General features: G+C 35.6%; 1 protein-coding gene across 3 annotated transcripts in view; it reads left to right on the top strand.

Moving 5' to 3' along the window:
- The window catches only part of rbm20 (RNA binding motif protein 20), a 62,559-nt gene that overhangs the window by 18,450 nt on the left and 24,633 nt on the right, over positions 1 to 19,476 (top strand). The window contains exon 1 of one of the 3 annotated variants that reach the window (XM_038291207.1): positions 9,392 to 9,640. The exons of the other annotated variants lie outside the window; for them this stretch is intronic. The gene's annotated coding sequence lies outside the window, so the exon portion shown is untranslated. Of the gene's footprint in view, positions 1 to 9,391; positions 9,641 to 19,476 lie in introns of those variants that run through there. 3 annotated transcript variants of the gene reach the window in all.

Below are 19,476 nucleotides of genomic sequence, written 5' to 3'. Positions count from 1 at the left end.
GATGTAACGTCTGGCATGACAGATTTCAAAGCACTGTGAAAAATGAAAATTGCAGGCGTATGTTTGTGTGGGGGTCTGGTAAAGCTCAGGGACAGCTGTCATTGACTGTCATCAGGAAGTTAGGGAGGAGAAATGCAGCTTCCTCTCCTTGGGCAATCATCTGAAGGAAAAACTTCCTGGTTTCTTACTAAGAAATCTTTTTTTTTTTTTTATGGAATAGGATTCATATGAAATAAAGCCGGACGATCTATTTATCCTCGTTGGATATCACGTGGGGAAAAAAAACGTCCAACAGTGTAGCTTTGAGATCCTGCAAGTTAAAGAAGTTAAAAGAAAACAAAGCCAGTTAATCCTTGTTTTATAGCATACATTTTAGGCATGTGTAATGATTCAGTGACTATCCTCCAAGAGAATCCCCTGGTAGTGATCACACAGGGCATATCCAACCCATTCTGCTCACTGGCTCTCAAAGGGATTTCTCCTTCCTCTGTGCTGTTTTTTTTTATTTATTTTTCATGCATTGAGAATTTGAGACCATCTACCGAGCAGCTGTTGGAAAAGTTGTGAAGTTCCCTGGCCCTTGCTGTTTGGGCTCATTTAATATAATTGTTATTTGAGCGGCATGCGATGCCAGCAGCTCCCTGGAATAAGACAAGTTGAGCCATATGGTTACCATGCCTCTGCTTTTCACTTTTGTTCCTTGTCCACCATGTGTTGATGTGTCCAGGGCTGACCATTCCCTCCCTAATGTTTTTTCCTTGTGCTGATCCCTGAAACAGCCTAACATCCAAACTGCTGTGGGTTGTCTCTTCAACAACATCTGAGACAACCATACCAATCAATTTTCATCAATGAAAAAAAAAATTTAGTTTTTGCATGAAATGCATCTTATGTGACATCTTGCTTGTAGTGAATATTTGCACATATTAACAAAGGGAAATCTATTCATATAGGGAGATAAGCATTTAGTATTATTTATTTAATTGCTTATTTTTCTTTTCTAACATATTATAATTTCTGATAATTTAGTAAGCTACTGACACTAATTTGAAAATGTCAGAAAATGCTAATCATTATATCAGCAATATTATTCATGCAGCAATCATATAGTAATTTATTTAGCTTTTAAATCAGTTTTTTTTTTTATTTACTTTATTTTTAGAAACCCTGTAGATATTTTTGTTTTTCTGAGTTTGTAGATGACTGTCTTGTCCTCCTCTGGAAAATATTATTCATGTTAATTGCATTGCAATTTTGCATCTTTATATATGTATATAAGCTTCTGGAATAATTAAGATGTTTTAAAGCCATGCCTCCGTTCTAGATGCTTTAATTTAATCATTTTTTTTTTTTTTCGCTTCCTGGAAGATTTCTTATTGGACAGACATTGGGTTATGTCAGAGAGCTTTGTTAATCCCTTGATGGTCACTGAGTTGACAGGTGGTTAACCATAGTAAAATGAGAACAAAAGGACACCATCTGTTGAATATCCTTTCTCAGAATCTAAACCTAATTAAAAACATATACGGTAGTTTAAATCAAACTTTTAATAAATTTTTTTAGAGCATTGTTGGTTCTTGTCAAGTAGTTTTTGATTATAAATCCCAAAAGGTGCTATTTATAAAAAGGTTTACTTACTTAATGATTAAAAATGATTATATGTTATACTGCAGGAACAAATCTTAGATTTGACAGAAAATAGAAAAAAAATATTTAGGCCAAAATGTATTCCTACCCAATAATAATTTTCTGAAATTTTTCTTTCTAATAAATTTAACAAAATTTCTAAGTTGCTTCAAACAAAGAAAGACAGGATAATTAGTTTGGAAGGGGATGCCAAGTTTTATTTGTGATAAACATTTAGTTCAAAATTCAAAGACTGGGAATGGCAGAAAGTTTATATATTCATATATATTTATATATATTTATATACATTTCTAATAATAACTGCATTTTACTTTTTATCAATGTTTTTCTCACTGGCATTTTTAGTAAATCTATAGATTAAAAATTAAACTTTAGCTCATAAATAACAGCTACACTGTTCTGCGTGGTTTGGTGCCCTTTTCCGGTGTTCTGACCTGAAAATAAAATTCAGAAAATGTAAACAGCAACCTGCTGCCAGAGGTGGTAAGGCAGAGGGAGGGCAAACTTTTAACACTTGCACTACCCTGTGACCGCTCCCAAGAGAGAATGCCTATTAAATGCGTGCGAGAGCATGCACGAGGCCATTTCTCCTCAGGCACGCTCTGTTTAAAAGTTGCTGTTTGCATTGCTCATACAAGCTTTCCAAAAGATGGTTTGCAATTTTTTTCACTATGTGAGACTCACAACCAGTTAGTGAAAATGAGGACGAGAGCAGCATTAAGTAAACACATCACCAGAACGATTAACAGTTAGGAGTACCACTCATTTTGATGATCCACTTGGAAAAAAGAACATCCCCCACTATTCCTTTAACTAAAATAAAGCAGTTGCCTTGTTAGATGCAGTGCTAAACTAAACAGACAATGCAACTTCCTTTATCTAAATCCATAATATTAACACAATATTTTGGACAGCAAAGTAATCTACTGCTGCAACATATTTTGCTTTTACCATTTAGCAACTGTTAAATCTATGATGGAAATGTTAGCCATGTCTATGCACACATGGAGGCGGTAAAAACCCATTTTTACAGCACCAATTAAATTTATTGAACCTACAAAGTTTCTTCCATTGAAATAGAAAACATTGTTAACTGTGTTCGCCAGGCAGGTTTACATTTTCTTTTGCAATTCACTTTAATTTGATTTTCTTAAACAGAGTTAGAAAACCAAAAGCATTTGTAAAAAGGTAGAAATTCCTCTCAAAGGGCAACTTGGTGAGAATGATGGGAGGCTGGAGCACAGCTGAGCTTCGATTGGTCGGTAAGTCACTGAGCAAGACCCTCCTTTTGGGTGTGGTTGGTATTTGTGAGCCTGACAGTAGTGACAGATGGTGAAAAGCAGTGCCTGCTTCAAGCAGAATGAGAGTGAGGTAAGAGCAGAGAGAGAGAGAGGCTAAGTTCAAATGAAAGAAGGAATAGAGGCTGGGCTGAAGGAGGGGTTGTGGCAATAATTGCTACGTCACCTTGTGCACCGATATAGCTCAGATGTTGCTGACCACGACGCGGGAAGACTTCCCTCAGATGCTCTTTGGTCTGCTGATGCTCTTTAGCAAACTTTAAACCAATGCCTCTGGAAATCAGGACTTGTACTGTATCTTTCTAAGGATTTAAAGAAAACATTTACACTTTGAAGGTGTCCCTGCACAGCAGCCGTCAGTAGAATAAAAGGAAAAGAGAGAAAAATGTGTCATCCAAACCCGTGCAGCAGCTATAAATATCGTTTTCAGAGCAGGAGGCAAAACGGGTTGGTCGGCCTCAGTTGTCAAAGCCAACACAACCACCCCGGCTTCTCATCTTACTTCACCTCTGAGTCTTGTGACAGATCTGGCATTTGAATTCCCTCCTCCCATGAATTTCTTTTGAATTACCCCGGACCGGATTTTTTAAAGCTGAAAACACGTCTAGTTCCGGCTGGATTTGTCATTGCTGTCATTATTATTACCATAGGTCAACACCTTTGTAATTCAAAGTCACATACATCTGTGATGTCTCTCTCTGATCTGGGTGGAGTCTCTGGGGGCCCAGCTCTCAGCACCCAGTTTGACACTCAGCGTCAGCAGATCCCAGGTAACCCGGGGGCTTTTCTTAGCTCATGTGCTTACATTAAAACCAACTGCAAAACATATGATAGGCCAGAAAGGAGGGACGAGTGTTGATAAACTGTTAAACCGGTTAAATGGTTTTAGCGACAATATGAGATACTCTCTTTTTAACCCCTATATTCCACCAAGCTTTTAAAAGTGTCCACACTCCATGGGCTCTTTAACTGTTCTTGCATTCCAACGATAGAAAAATAAATCTCCCTATTCTTTAAGATACCTTAAGCAAAGAGGGGAACTAATTGCCTTTGGAAGCCAGTAGTGATTTAGCTGTATGCATTTTAATCTCAGTGTAAATTATATGTGCTATGAAAGCTGTAGAGGTTTGTTGTAAAACACAAAACACATCATGAGATTAAGGAAAACAGCAGACAGTTTAAATCAGGAATGGATAAAAAAGAAGGAAAAAATCCCAAGCTGTGAGCTACAGACAGAACTCCATTCAGTTCATCTTATAGAAATGAATAAAGTGGTGGGAGGATTTTTATTTAAATGTTATTTTTACAAGTTTAACCCCTCCTAACCAGTAAAAGGCGCTCTTGCTCCCTCTCACCAATTTAAGGCTCCAGTCTTATCAAAATATTACACTTCGTTTTTTGCTGAAGGAAACCGCTCTCATTCCATTTCCAAATCTTTACTATGTGCAGAAGGATAATACTGTATATCCAGATAGAGGAACTGACCTAATTAGATTAAAACATCAGTTCTGACACGCAACAGGCAGCCAATTCCAAGATGTAATAAACTCACACATCTTCAATAATAATATCCTAACACTACCTATTATGTTCAGTAAAATTTATTTATTATTCTCTAGTCCAGATGTTATTTGGATGTATTATCTTTGAAAGAAACTGTTGTTTTGGTGAAAAAAAGATTTAGTTATGACCTTTGAAAATGTATAGCTGTGTAATCTACGGAAAACAGCTGCTAAAATAAAAGCACAGGTGATGTAGCAAACATGGAAGAACGTGCTCCAGCCAAAGTTAAACATATAAAATGCTCTGAAAACTAACACTACACATCATACTGAACACACCACCCCCAAGGTGAAACATGGTGGTGGCAGCATAATGCAGTTTTCACCAGAGGCAGCTGGTTGGACCCAAGCAAAGTGAGGACCTAGATTGAATCAGAAATCTGCAAAGGAATTGTGGCTGTAAGTGCTGAGAATAATTAATACAAAAATACACAGAGTTTAGAGTTGCATTTGGCAAAGAAAAGAAACCTTCATTTTAGTTCAGCTTCACTTTTATATCTAGTTTATGTTGATCTATCACAAAAAATAACTAATAAACTAATGAAATCAATTTACCTTTGTGGTTCAATGACGGAAAAAAATACTCACCACCAAAGCTCATCAAGTGAGACTTTCCCACAAAATATAATCTAAGCACCCAATGTCGTTTTTGTCAAGTGCATGAAAAAAAGTTTCATTTTAATACAAACTTGTGGTGAGAAATATGCATTATTTCCCAGCTGGTGTTTAAAACAGGTGTGGGTCAGAAAATCTCCCATGGGCGCCGTGTCAGCAGGACGTATACGACTAATCTCTGTTTTCCTGCTCAGGGATATCTTTGGTGGAATGCCTTGAAATATTTTCCTGATTAGAAGGCAGCTGTCCAGTCGAAATTTCCTCCTCTGACCTTAACGTTTTGCTGTGACCTCATGGCGCACCTTCTTTAAAAGTAGAAACCTGAGGTACAATCGTTAAATATGCACCTCCCGAATTTAGAAAACATCACTGGTTTTAGTGTTTTGTGTGCAAATCATAAAAAAAAATCTTATTTTACATGAGATGTGATGTTTCTGTTTTATCTGACACTGAAATGCCTGAGATTTATCTTCTGATGTTACTCCTAATGCCCTTCAACTTGCCTTGAGCATAAATCTGACCGTTTTAGTGTCATATAAGACATGGCGTGAATCAAAATGACGACTTTGACCTGGTGGGCATCATGAGGGGCCAGATCCCATGTCCCCGGGGCCAAGATACCTCACCCTCCGCTACGGTGCCGTAAATTATAGGCCGCCCCCTTTGCAAATGTGCCAAATGTAGAACGAGGGAAGCTGAGCCCTCTTTCCGCCCATGCTCTGCCCTGGCTGAGGGTCTCATGGCTTGATGGGGAATATGTGTTAAGTTTGCAGTCAGTGTCTCGTTTCTTAAAAAGTTAAATCAAGGCTCAGGGATGTCACGACTTGTTTATACCTCGTTATGGTCTTGCTCTTTGACTAATGTAATTTCTTATCTGTGTTTACCATTATAAATATTGTATTTGTGTAGAGTCTACATAAGCACTTAGAGGACAAGTCTCAAACCCATTTTTTTCCCTTTCATGAATACTTGCACGTCACCTAATAGATTTTCTCTATGAGTCACTCAATTCAAAACACCGCCTGCAAATGTAAACACTTTAACTTTCTGTTCTAGAGACTGCATGAGTCCATTGAACCTTTATGAAAGAGCAGAGTGCCCTCCTAAGGCGGGCTGAGGCCTACCTGCTGTTCTATTGGGGACTGCTCTCTGGCGCCATCTAGTGGGATCATAAAAACCCAGAAAATAAATGTGTGATCTGAGCTGCTTTTTTCTGTCTGTGGTTCTAAAGGTTTTAAAGGCTGAACTCCTTTTAGAGAAGCAAAATGGTTGATTTAAATTTTAGCTAAATAACAAAAGGAGGAAATAATCTGGATCACTGTCTTCTACAAAAAAATGTATCTTCTTGTGTTAAAATAAAAGTAACTTAGTTATTTCGATTGTGTGTTTTTCAAAATAAAGTGGTAGTAAGTAAACTCTTATTTACCATAAAAATACCATCCTTCACCTTTCAGAAATAAACTTTTGCTTAATGAGCAGTTAATCCTTAGGTTCCCTTTAGGGGGGATTGCGACAATTAATACTCAATAGTTTATTGGATTCAAGAAAAGCAAAATGTATCCATGAATATTAGCATTAAATTGATATTAAAATTTAATGGATCATGATTCTGACTCAAACAATAATTTTTTTTTTTGCATTTGTTTTAACAATTCCAAGAGAATGTCAATTCCCTATCATACCCCCTGTGCAAAAATGTGTTTTATGTTCTTCTGTATTTGATGTTTCGAAAAAAGAAAAACAATCACAAACAAATTTATATTTAATAACATAATAAAAAATTATTCAAGCAAAAAAAAATCCTAAATGAGTCTAACTAGTTATCTTTCAATGTTTTTTAATTAAGCTGCTGATCACTTCATTTTTGTTAGCACAACAGTCTGCTTTCTATTAATACTTTCATTACAATGTTTGTTGTTTTTCTTAATGATTTGATTATCATAAGGTTTACTTTAGTAGTTGAAGGACAGAAAAGCATCTCTTCATATTTTCTAAATTTTTAATTGTAAGTTTAAAATCAAAGTACTCATCTCAACCTTTATAAGATGTGAAACAAAGTAAATCATTGCTTTCCATGTGGATTCAGTATTAAATAACGGTCTAGACATACTTATCCTGTGAGAACCCATTAGAGGCAGCACTTTCAGGTTGTGCAGGAATGTGCTCCTATACCTTCTTGTGTGTTTTTTGTTCATCATGGAAGCAAAGGTTTGTTGAAAACGTAACGAGGAAACAAGTCTTAGTCATGATATAAAAAAAAAATAAAAAAATAGTCTTTAAATGGTATTTTGAGTATTTGATTCTATTTTGATGATGATTTTGCTCCTGTTATTAAACCTTTAACGATTAGAATGGATTGGACTTTTTATTAAAGACATTTAAGAGCAACACAAATTTAAAAAGTCAGGCAAACACCAGCATTTCATGAAAGAGATAAACATGCTGGTCAAAGAGAGAAGAAATGCAACGAGACGCCAAAGAAAACCTGCAACGTTTCTTTAAAGACTTCCAGGCTTTGAATCCACATTCAGCTTTAGTTGTGAAACAGGAACTCCTGCCTCCACCAGCACACCCACCTAACCCACGCCTAACCCCCCACCACCTAAAGGCATTTGCAGCTGCTTAACAAGGCTGAATGGTGCCACAGTTTTCACAAAACTAGAGAAAACATTCAACATATTTCTGTCATAAATACTGTAAGTTATACCAGTTGTAATTATTTCCACAAGGAAAGTATTTATATAATGCTTTTTTTGCTCTGTTAAATTGTAAGATATCTCTAGAGATGCAGTTTTAAATAGTTCATGAACTGGACTTCAACTTATAACTTAGTAGGATTTTAAGTACTAAAGTGACATTTATCATAAAAAATTTAATCAGTTTGGAGTTTCCCTTTTCTTTATATACATTTTTTCTCAGTTAGTTTTTTGTTTTTAGCTTATTTTAACGTGATGGGTTGACGTCATTTGCAGTTTACAATCCTTGGCTTATTTAAAAAAAAAGCTGAGTTGGACTGCAGCAGGTCCAGTGTGTACTATAAATAAAATCTAAATGTCTTTTTTTATTTTGTTTCTTTTTGTTTTGCTTTTAAGGACAATGCAGAGTACAAAATAAATGAAGCATTTTATTAGTTTTGGCACACGATAAAAAGGCCTGCATGTCTTTTATTTTGCTTTTGGGATTGTAAAAAATAAGGATTATTATATAAAAAAAATTTAATAGCAAAAGTCTTAATTAGGGGTGGGCCTTTATTGTATTTTTTATTTTTATCGTGATACATTTTTGTTATGATAAGAATTTTGATTTATTATGATAAATAAATTTGAATCAATGATGAATAAAAACTCTCAGTATTTTCCTTTTTCTTTCTTTTTTTTCCACTGAGCCATTGATCATTTGAAAAACATTAAATAAATGCGGTTACTTTAAGACATTTAGTGATATAGATCATACATTTTTATGTAACTGGTGTCCTGAGGAACCAAATCTATTTGTGTTTATTATCAGTGCTTGTAGGGCCATGATTGCTGTGGTAAACAGACACAGAGGCAGCTGAGAAACACTGCACAGATGTAATGTCATTTTTAAATTCTAATTTGCATAATTATCATGATGATATAATCCAATATCGTGATAAGATTTTAGCTCTTTATTATCCGTCCTATTAGTTTTTTTTTTTTTGGTGCCATTTAATTAAATTAATTCAATCTAAGATTAAAGATCATTAAAGCTTAAATCACTCTATTTTTATCATTTGGAGAAAAAAAAAAGCCAGAAATTTGCATTCTCTATCATATATACCAAAGATAGATGAATTTGAGCATGAAAATGAAGAACAAATAAATAAATAAATGAAATTAGAGGGGCTTAACCTCTGAGTTGTGATATGTTGATGTTAGATTTCTGCCAAATTTGATTTTTATTTAAATTCTTTGGCCTGTCAAATGTGTCTTCAGATACATTTCCATAAACATTTATTTAATTGAGGCAAACCTAGACAAAAAAAACTCTACCTGTTATGAGTATAATCCCCTCTGAGTGTGGGGCTGTTTTTGACCCGTAGGGATTAAAGGTCAATCGTAATCCGGGGGCGTTAACTTTCTGCCACCTTGAACCTGACAAGCGACTCTTCTTTGATTTTACTGCCTCCATGAAAGCAGTGTTACCCAAAGGCCAAATAGTTTAGCTCCCGTGGTCTGGTCTAACCTCGCCCCTACACACACACACACATGCACACACCCCCATACAAACACACAAAAGCACTCAACACTTGTGACTTTTCATCACAAGCGTCCCTGGCTGTCCGTTTAACACAGTAAAGCTCTGTCACTGGCCTCAGGGTAAGGACCGCTGGCCGGGATGTTATTCTAGAGTACATGTGTGAGCATTAGTGGTCGTGTCAAAGGGTATGGGGGTCCATCCGTCTCAGATGCGGGGCAGATGTCAGAACATGAAGGAGCGACGGAGTGTTTAGCGTTGGACGTGAGACCTGGATCTCAGTGGAGTGACTTCTCTAAGGTTTGTGTTTGTTTTCCGTGGCTGTGTGTCAGAGATTCAGGCTGATCTGCTCACTGTCCAGCTGGATGTTACAGTGAAAGTCGATGCTTCGGCCTGAACTGAACCAAATCCTTCCTCTAATTTGTCACTTCCACCCTATGAGGCCCTGCTGAGCGATACGGTCCATACGTTGTGTTGATTTGGCTGCTGAGCTCTGATTTATCCTTTAAAAAAACTGTGATCTATTTGAAAGAAAAGTTTAGCCTTAAAGCAGAACAGCTGTCATGTCAAGTTATATTAATATGTGACGGGACATTTTCAAGCAAAGCTTAAGATTTTTCTAGATTGTAAGATTTTTTGTTTGTTTGTTTGTTTTAAGTTTGTTATTTTTTTCATGATGTTTTATTATTTTGTCATGTTTCTTCGTTAGTAGTGCTTTAAATCTGTCTTATTTGTGACAGCTGCTGCTTGCTGTAGAAACTCTTTGTCCTGTGCTCTGCTTGTTTAAAACATAATCGCCCACAAAAAACTTCTGAAAATAATTCTAAAACAATTCTTTTAGCTTAGCTACTAATCTACATAATCTCACTGCATGAAGAGAAAATAAGAGGCAATAATGTTTTAATGTAATTTAGATCATATTGATTTATATATTATCAGACAGTAATACTGTATTGAACATCTCCATTTATTTTTTTTAGATATTTAAGTTTTTCTAGATTTTTTTTGTTATTTCTTCAACAGAGAGTGTATTCTTTTGTTCTGTTATGTGCAGAAAAATATTTTATGACAGATGACAGACCCTCTTTCTTTGTAGATATTGAAATTAGGATTTAAATTGACACAATCAGTAGCAACAAAATCCTTTTCAGTCTTATATATACATATATATATATATATATAAACTGAAAAGGATTTTGTTTACAAACTTTACAAACAGCACCCATATATATCTATATCTATATCTATATATATATATATATATATATATATATATATATATATATATATATATATATATATATATATATATATATATATATATATATATATATATATATATATATATATATATATATATATATATATATATATAAAAATATAAAAATATATAAAAATATAAAAATATTATGTAGATAGATAGATAGATAGATAGATAGATAGATAGATAGATAGATAGATAGATAGATAGATAGATAGATAGATAGATAGATAGATAGATAGATAGATATTATTATTAGGATATTATTAGGAGAAATATTTATGGTTATTTAGCGTGTTTAAGACGAAAAATAAGGGGTTATTTTTTTCACTATGTCATTCATTCATTTATAAAAATATTACTTTGTTAAATAAATATTTAGTTTAGAGACTTTTTTTTCTAAATGTTAAATGCTCCATTTCACAGAAATATTAAAGACTTCTTGCTGCTGTTTTGTTTTTTTTTACTTGTCAGTTTACCATTAATTCCTCATTGGTTTAGTCTCAATGTAAAATCTACCCTTCTCATCAGCTGCATCAGTGCACTGAACACTGTATTTGTTCAGAGCATCCCAGACAGTGTACATGAAGCTGCCTGTGGCATAATATCATATAACCACAAAGTTTGTGATACAGTGAGGGCCGCTCTGCCAACACACGGTTCAAAGATCTGGTATATAGATGCTGGAAGAACCTGTATCGCTCACATTTTCATGCCAGGGGTGTATAAGGACTGTGCTCTGATTTTAATTTTAAATCTTATAAATTTAGCTTTATTTACCAATTGTACAAGAAACAAGTGAATGCCAGGGTTGTAATAAAGACATTATATGGGGGGAAACAAATACAGAATAGTTAAAGGTTTGTATGTCAAAAAGGAAGAAAAACTAAAATAAATTAATAAATTGCAAACTATACAATTAGCTAGTTAAGAATAGCCTATGTTTATTTTTAACCACTTTTTGATTTTCAAGCTCCTTTATTGTTATTTTGCTTTGTTCTTTTTGCTCTGAATTAAATCAGGTCTTCAATGAAAGAGCATGTTTCACGAACAGTTGATTGGCTGAGGGGTTTAGCGTTTTTTTAGGTTTCAGATCAATCCTGAAATCCTGTCATTGAGCAGGTTTGCCGGTCAGAGTACGTTACCATTGTGACTAGCCTCGCTATGAATGGATCCATCTTCGTGGTACTGTAAAGTCAGGGTAAAACCTGAAGTTGACTCGCTAACCCAGTAATGCTGGTTTGCGTTGCAGTCCTCTGTCTGATTCCTGAACCTGTTCACTCTGGATTTGTACTGCTCTTGCCATTTCCACCAATAAGTCTCCAATACATCAGCTGCCTCCGTCTTTATCTAACCTCACCAAACCTTTCAGAGCCATGTTTTAACAGAATATCGATAATCTCTAAAATGTGTAAAGATACTAACCTTCCAAAGCATAATAACAAATGGATAAGTGCAGGGTAATTTAAAGGATGCCTTTTGGTTATGCTTTAGGGGAAAGTTAAAGACCATAGCATATGCAATGCTATGTTTTTGTGAATTGGTGTAACATTTCTGTGAGAGTTTATTCTTAATATGTTCTTTAAATCACCCAATTCCAAATCCAAACTGGTTCAGCAGCCAATAAATAAAGACTAACTGAACTAACGGTGCTAGAATCTACCAGCAGCTACTCTGAGAAATGAGACTGTGGAAGGAGAATTAACAGAAGTCCAGCTCAGTCCTTTAAGTGAGCTAACAAGCCGAGACCAGAGTAAGCCACCCATTTCCTTCCTTAGTGGTGGTTTGGGGTTGGACGGTAACAAATTAAAGGGAAATCTGCTCTCTTTTCTCTCTTAAGCTTTATCCTCAAATAAATATACATAATATAATAATATACAAATATATAATATATAAAATATATATTATATTATATTATATTATAATATATATAAACTATATAATAATATATAAAAATATATATAAACTCTTGATGATGGTGAGATTTTTAATCAGATTAGATAATACTCTAAGCTTCTTTCCCTCTTAGCTTTAAAAGGTAGATATTAGAATAGACGGGCTTGTGGCGCTTGTGCGGCCCTTGTTCTGTGTCTGGGGGCCCGGGCCTGGAGTGCTGTCCTAGGGGGCCACAGCCCTATGCTCTTTGGGGGGCTCTATTGGAGGGCTTGTTTTGTGACCCTCTGGGTGCGGGCCCAGTTTACCATGTGGTGGTCCAGTCCACCGGCAGATGGCCGCTGGTGGACTGGGTGTGAGGTTGATAGATGGATGCTGTGAAGTGGGTGCTGTACCGTTCTGTTGTGGTGAAGAGAGATCTGAGCCAAAAGGCAAAGCTCTCGCTTTACCGGTCAATCTACATTCCTACCCTCATTTATAGTCATCAGCTTTGGGTCATAACCGAAAGAACAAGTGACCAAATTTAGTTTTCTCCGTAGAGTGAGTGGGCTCTCCCTGGAAGATGGTGTGTAGGGTGAGGACTCAGAGTAGAGCCGCTGTTCCTCCATGTTGAGAGGAGCCAGTGAAGGTTGCTTGGGCATCTTGTTAGGATGCCTCCTGGACTTCTCCCTGGTGAGGTGTTCCAGGCACGTCCCACCGGGAGGAGGCCCAGGACACGCTGGAGGGACTATGTTTCTCGGCTGGCCTGGGAGCGCCTTGAGATTTCCCCAAAGGAGCTGGCTTTAGTGGCTGGGGAGCGGGACGTCTGGGCCTCCCTCCTGAAGCTGCTACCCCCACGACCCGACCCCGGATAAGCGGCAGAATAATGGATGGATGGATGGATGGATGGATGGATGGATGGATGGATGGGTAAATCATTTGCAATAGACATCTTATTCAAACCAAAAGAAGGCAAAAAATGTATCCTGTCTAGATTTTAAGAAGGGTAGTGAGATTTATGGGGTTAAATACATTGAAATGGATTAAAGTTGCTAATTGGCTGTATGTTATGAGATCTATCAATCCAGAAGCCACTAAACTAGGATTAGAACTGGCAATGGGCTGGACTGACCCACAAACAGTGATCCAGTTTACTGCCTTGACCCTATACATAAATACACCTATACATACTGGATTATACGTTTGGCAGACGCTTGAAATAAATCTAGATGAATATGTATCCAAATGAATGCATTGATGTAGCTTCAATTGAAGAGTAAGAAAACTAGAAATATTATTAAAGAGGAGATCTCTGCTGTGCCCTTGAACAGAAACTTAAATGTGAGACCAAGGCGCCCAACTGGACTTTTTTTCATAGTTTGACCCAAAAAGTGGATCCATATCCTCCCTAGATCTATTTGCCATTACTGGCTAGCTATTTATGCCCCAAACACTGAATGTAAATATTTCTGCTGCAATTTACCCCAGTTTTCTATTCTAGGAACATTTTGGTCATAAAGCAATTGTGTGCATGAGAATAAAAACATTAACGTAACTGCTGATTCCAACCTGTTTATAATGTGAATTACCTCAATATTGCTCTTTAAGGAACAGTAATTTAATCACCATGAAGGATGACAAATTGTTCTCAGCCATTACCCACTCCCACGGGATTGTCTGTGTTTCTCTTTTTTAAACTCTTCCCTTCCACACCTGGTTGATGTGTATTTGACACCTATATTGAAGATCCTCATTGCAAGATTAGCCTGAAGTGTTTCACACGCTGTGCCAGCTGCTCAAGAGACCATATTAGTCTTTTAAGGACACAGTGTATGAGGACGGCTGTGTGGGCGACTCCTGTATTTATAGCTTTGAGTCATTGGCTGGAATGGTGTAAGTCTATCTCTCCATCAGCATGCTTGTTCACTTAAGAGGGTAATCCATTAGAAAAACGTTTCACAACTAATAAGTATAATAAACACACAAGTTATTAAAGGCCTGATATTTACATAGACCATAAAAGAGACATAACCTTTTTTTTTCCTTTACTGTCACCATAGCAAACCAAATTTCCTTGTGTAAGTTAAAACGGATCAACAAAATAATTCGTTTTTGCTAAATACCTCAACAGTGATGGAAAATATGTTTTTCAGAGATTTACACAGGTCTTTGTTATTTATTAGAATGTCTTTGAGGTATACCACTTGGGTTAAACAGTTTATATATTATCTTCACAAGCTTCTCATTATATTCTACCCTCATATTTGCTATGGGATTGAGATCAGGACTGGCATATGATCATTCTAAATCTAAATCATTCTATTTTTTTGTGCCTCTGCCACTTTTCAACTAATTTGGAAGAATGGTAAGGGTCTGTTAGATATGGGTTTTAACTAAATTCTGAGCAAGCTTGCTGAATTGTGGGTTGATCTTCAGCACCATCTCATAGTCATAATTAACTTTAATCATGTGTTTTAAGTCACTTTTCAAACTTAAAAGTATATACAAGTGTATATGAATTGTGCAGTTACATCTAGAGTACCTTCATCTTTCACTTAAAAGCCGCACCCACTAAGTAAAAAAAAAAAAGAAAAAAGAAATGGAAATGTACTGTATAAGCCACATCGGACTATAAGCTGCTGATATCTACTAAAGTGTCTCCCACAAAAACCTGCAGGGGGAGCTCTACATACCGTTACGTACCCCTAGAGAGTAGGGGCAAAGAAGAATGCTAGATTCTGTTAGCCTGTTGGGGCTTTGCCAGCTCTTTATTTCAGTTCTGTGAGAGTTACACACAGTCTCTTCATTGGTTCGACAGCTTTAATGGGGCAAATAAATGTCAAAATGTTTGAATTTGGAACATTTGTTCTCCGTCATGCCTGCCGATAGCATTTGTTTGTGCTTAATGAGGATTACCCCCTTGTTCTTTGATTTACGTAGTCTGACGGTTATGAAAAATCAACAGAAAAGCTGCACCTTCTTTTAAGCCTCGTGGTTCAAAGCATAGGAAAAAGGGGGCGGTGTATAGTCCAGAAAATACTGTATTAAATACATTATCCAGAAACTTAAAGACATGCTGGTGTCATGATCTTGGCACTGATGGCTGGCCTAATTACTCACTCCTTTCCTGTCTTTCTCTGCCTGGTTGTTCATTACTGCTCATCTAATCCACCTGCTCCCGCTGATATTTATATGGCTCAGACCCAGCCATTGGGGAAAGATTATTGCTCTTGTTCTCATTCTCGGGGGCCAGTGGAGAGGGTTTTTGGCGTTCCGTAGTGTTTCTAATTGCTTGACCCTGATCTGCCTCTCATCACTGAGCATCCCTGTTCCCTTCTGAACGTTCTGCCTGAACTGTCTCTGGACTCCTGGAACCTTGAACCAGCCTGTTCATTTGGGTCGGTATCCCTGACCAGGCTTCGGACTCTTGGACCTCTAAGCCTTCCTGTTCTGATGTGTTTCCCTGACCTGGCCCGGATTTCTGAACTACATCAAATCATAAGCTGAAAATTGTGCTTTTTTAACAAAGTGGGTTTTTTTTCACATTCAAACCTAAAACACTTTACTGTTGAAGCAATAATTCTATTCAATTCAGTTTATTCATATAAATAGTACCAATTCACAACACCTTATCTCAAACTTTCTTTTAAAGAGAATGAAGTGTGCACATCACGTCATTAAATTGTAGGACATGCTCCACCTGGATGAGCTTGAGGTGAATATATTGACTCCTCAGCAATGCCTCACACTGAGAGATTAAAAATGTTAAATATAATGAAGTTGTTGAGAATAATGGCTCATCTGCAGAAACAGGTCAGTTTGTATTCCCTGCTTGGATTGAGCCACAAAGAGATTTCCCTTTTTTTCAAGATTATAATAATCATTAGGGGTGTCCTGATTCGATATTAATATACGATTTTGGTCTGATATTAGAAAAAAAATTATAACAAATTATATCGGCAAGCATCTTAATCTCCAATATTATCATGCTGATAGAAAAACCCGGCTTTTGTTCAAAGGATGCTGTAACCCAATGGTTAATATTTCAGCAGTCAGTTGTTGTCATAACTATTATTGTTGACTATTATAATAGCACTCTATCAAGCCTTTAATTAGATTATAAAGTCCAAGATAGGTTAATAAAAGCATGTATGATTCATGCTCATATAGTATTAGGTCAATATTGCCATTGGTCAATTCTCAAACCTTCAATATCGGTGTCGTATCAGAAATAGAAAAAGTTGCATCAGGACACTCCTTTATAATCATGCGTACACTGAGAAGTTACTCAGAACACATGGAGCTTTAAAGAGGAAAAAAATTTCACTGATCAGCAGGAGATGGAGGGGGATCCATGCAGGCCAAGCAAAGTTACATGAGATATTTATAGATATAACTGGATCCATAAAGCAGAGTAAAGATACATTTCCAGAAAAATCACATTAAATAAGGCATCTTGGCATCTATGACAAACTGAAACCTTTTCAATATATGCTGATGGAGCATTTGACAGCATTTCTAAATGGGAAATGTTTGGACAAACAATGTCATTATTAATTTGTCATACAGGTAAGACAATTGGAATGATGCAGTATTATATTGATTAGATATTGAGAGTATATTATATTATTAATAAGTCAAGCCTCTGAATCCTCAGGTAAAGATGGTTATTCAGACAGAAGGTTTAGAGTATCTTAAGTCACTGAGGTACAGTTTGTCCTTTCAAATACATGCTGACATGATTTGTAATAAAGCCCTACAGCGCCTCCATCTCTCTGGAAGTTGAGGTATTTTAGAGTTGGCACAGAGATGCTATTTATGCTTTAGTACAACTTCATCACAAGCAAACAGAAAATCAAACATTCATGAATGACAATCACATTATCACCACCCCAGCTTTATATATATATATATATATATATATATATATATATATATATATATATATATATATATATATATATATATATATATATATATATATATATATATATATATATATATATATAAAGCAAATCTAAAAAAGAAGTCTTGTACTGAGAATATCAACCCTGTGTTTTTTGATCCTCCAAAATAAAAACTCTGGATGTTTGTTTTCAGTATCGAATATACATTATCTAGATTATAATGGTTCTTATGAAGAGATTATGAAGAGATTAAGTTAACCTCTAATGCAAAGCAAGCTTACAAGGTTTTGCTGAGTGTCAGTTTTCCACCTCAGAGGTGTGATTTCAAGGCCTAGACCTTGTGTGAGAGTTTATATTTCAGTGGGTGGAGAAGTGATAGTCACGATATGATGGGTTTATGAAGTGGCAACGTAATCACAAGGTCAAATCCTAACTAGTGAATGCATCCATTCCAAAGATGTGTAGAGCTGATAATCCCTTATGATTTAGAGGTATGAATATATTTTAGAAACATCTCTGCAAAAAAGGAAAAATCTATCCTATTTGACCGCTGTCTATATCTGTTTTATATATTACGTATTGCATATTTAAAAATCCCTTTTCAGCTAATTTTGTCTCATGTAAATTCCTTTAAATTTAGTTTGGCACTATCTGTATGTGCTGTATTTTTTATGGCTCCCTAAGCTTTGTCTCAAACCAGTGAGACAGGAGCTCTGGCCAGACAAGGCGGTGTCAGGTGCTTCACATTTCTGACGTGATGTGTGGCTGAGGAGACTAAGTTTAGACAGTGAGTGCATTCATCAGAAACTGAAGAGGCAGCTCAGCCTTTCAGGGTCAGAGCAACCAGCAGGAGCTTTCCACACTGAGAAGCAGATTTGTAAAAAAAAACAAAAAGCCTCAAAATAAGATTCCTCATTGATTCCAGCCACATTGAATCATTATGTTTTTTGTTTTTTTCTTTCCCCCAAAGATCCAATCGTTGATTTTAGGCCTTTTATTGTAGAGAAAAAACAAATACAGATTAAGAAATAATTTCAGCATAATCTCCAGTTAGTGGCGTGATTATTGATTTCATTACTCACAGTCTAATGCTTCTTTAAAAATAAAGAACCATTGGAGTTAAGTAATTGTGGTCTCATCATATCTAATAATGAAGTTCAATATACAGATTAATAATGATCTGATAGATTATTTTATTCAGGAGGTCCTATTCCACCATTGGCTTTTCAAAACCTAAAAGCAGACACCTTTATGTCAATGTTTACAAGTTTTAACTGAAAATAGAGTAACAGGAAGGATTGCACCCAATCTGTTTTTTAAACTAGGGTCTTCTATTAACATATTGACAAATGAAAATAAAATAAAATAAAATGTCAACTGGCACATAGTTTTAATTTATATTATTTGTCATACGTTTCCAACATTTTTTAATCTATGAGCACATGGTCACATCATTATTAATTATTTTGTTTTGCTGTTGTTACATTTCACAATAGTTGTTTAAGTTCAATAAAAAGAAAAGTTTTGAAAAAACTGTTATTAATTCATTCATAAACCATCCTTAAATTTTTTATTTATTTTTTTGATAAATTAACATTAAATCCAGAATTTATTAGATATGTCATATTAATATTATTTAATATTTCAGTTGCTTTATGTGCTTTTCTTTTTCCCATTTTGTTTTAACCTTTTTTTTTGGATAATATTATTATTACTAGGGATGTCCCAATATATAAACATCGGATATCGGTCCAATATTAGCCAAAAGAAATATGATCGGATTTTATTGGCCAGTATCTAAAATCTAAAATATTTTCATACTAATAGAAAATATCTGCTTCTTTTGAAAGTTTCTACTTTAGTAACATTACTTGTTTAAGCCTTTCCGAGCATTCTAAAATATAAAATAAGTGATAAAAGCAGGTATTATTTGTGCTAATATTGTATCGGGTAAATATCGGTATTGTATCAGAAAGTAGAAAGTTGTATCAGGACATTCCTTATTATTACAGTTATTTCTGTAAGAGATGTTTTTTTTACAGCGCTGCAGAGCATAAACATATGACAAAATCCCCAGACAGTCAACTTTAGGGAGG

This window comes from Cyprinodon tularosa, unplaced genomic scaffold, assembly GCF_016077235.1.
Source record: "Cyprinodon tularosa strain WSP-4 unplaced genomic scaffold, ASM1607723v1 ctg108, whole genome shotgun sequence".
In the NCBI taxonomy this organism is placed as follows: Eukaryota; Metazoa; Chordata; class Actinopteri; order Cyprinodontiformes; family Cyprinodontidae; genus Cyprinodon; species Cyprinodon tularosa.
This window is presented reverse-complemented; position numbering and strand designations above follow the sequence as displayed.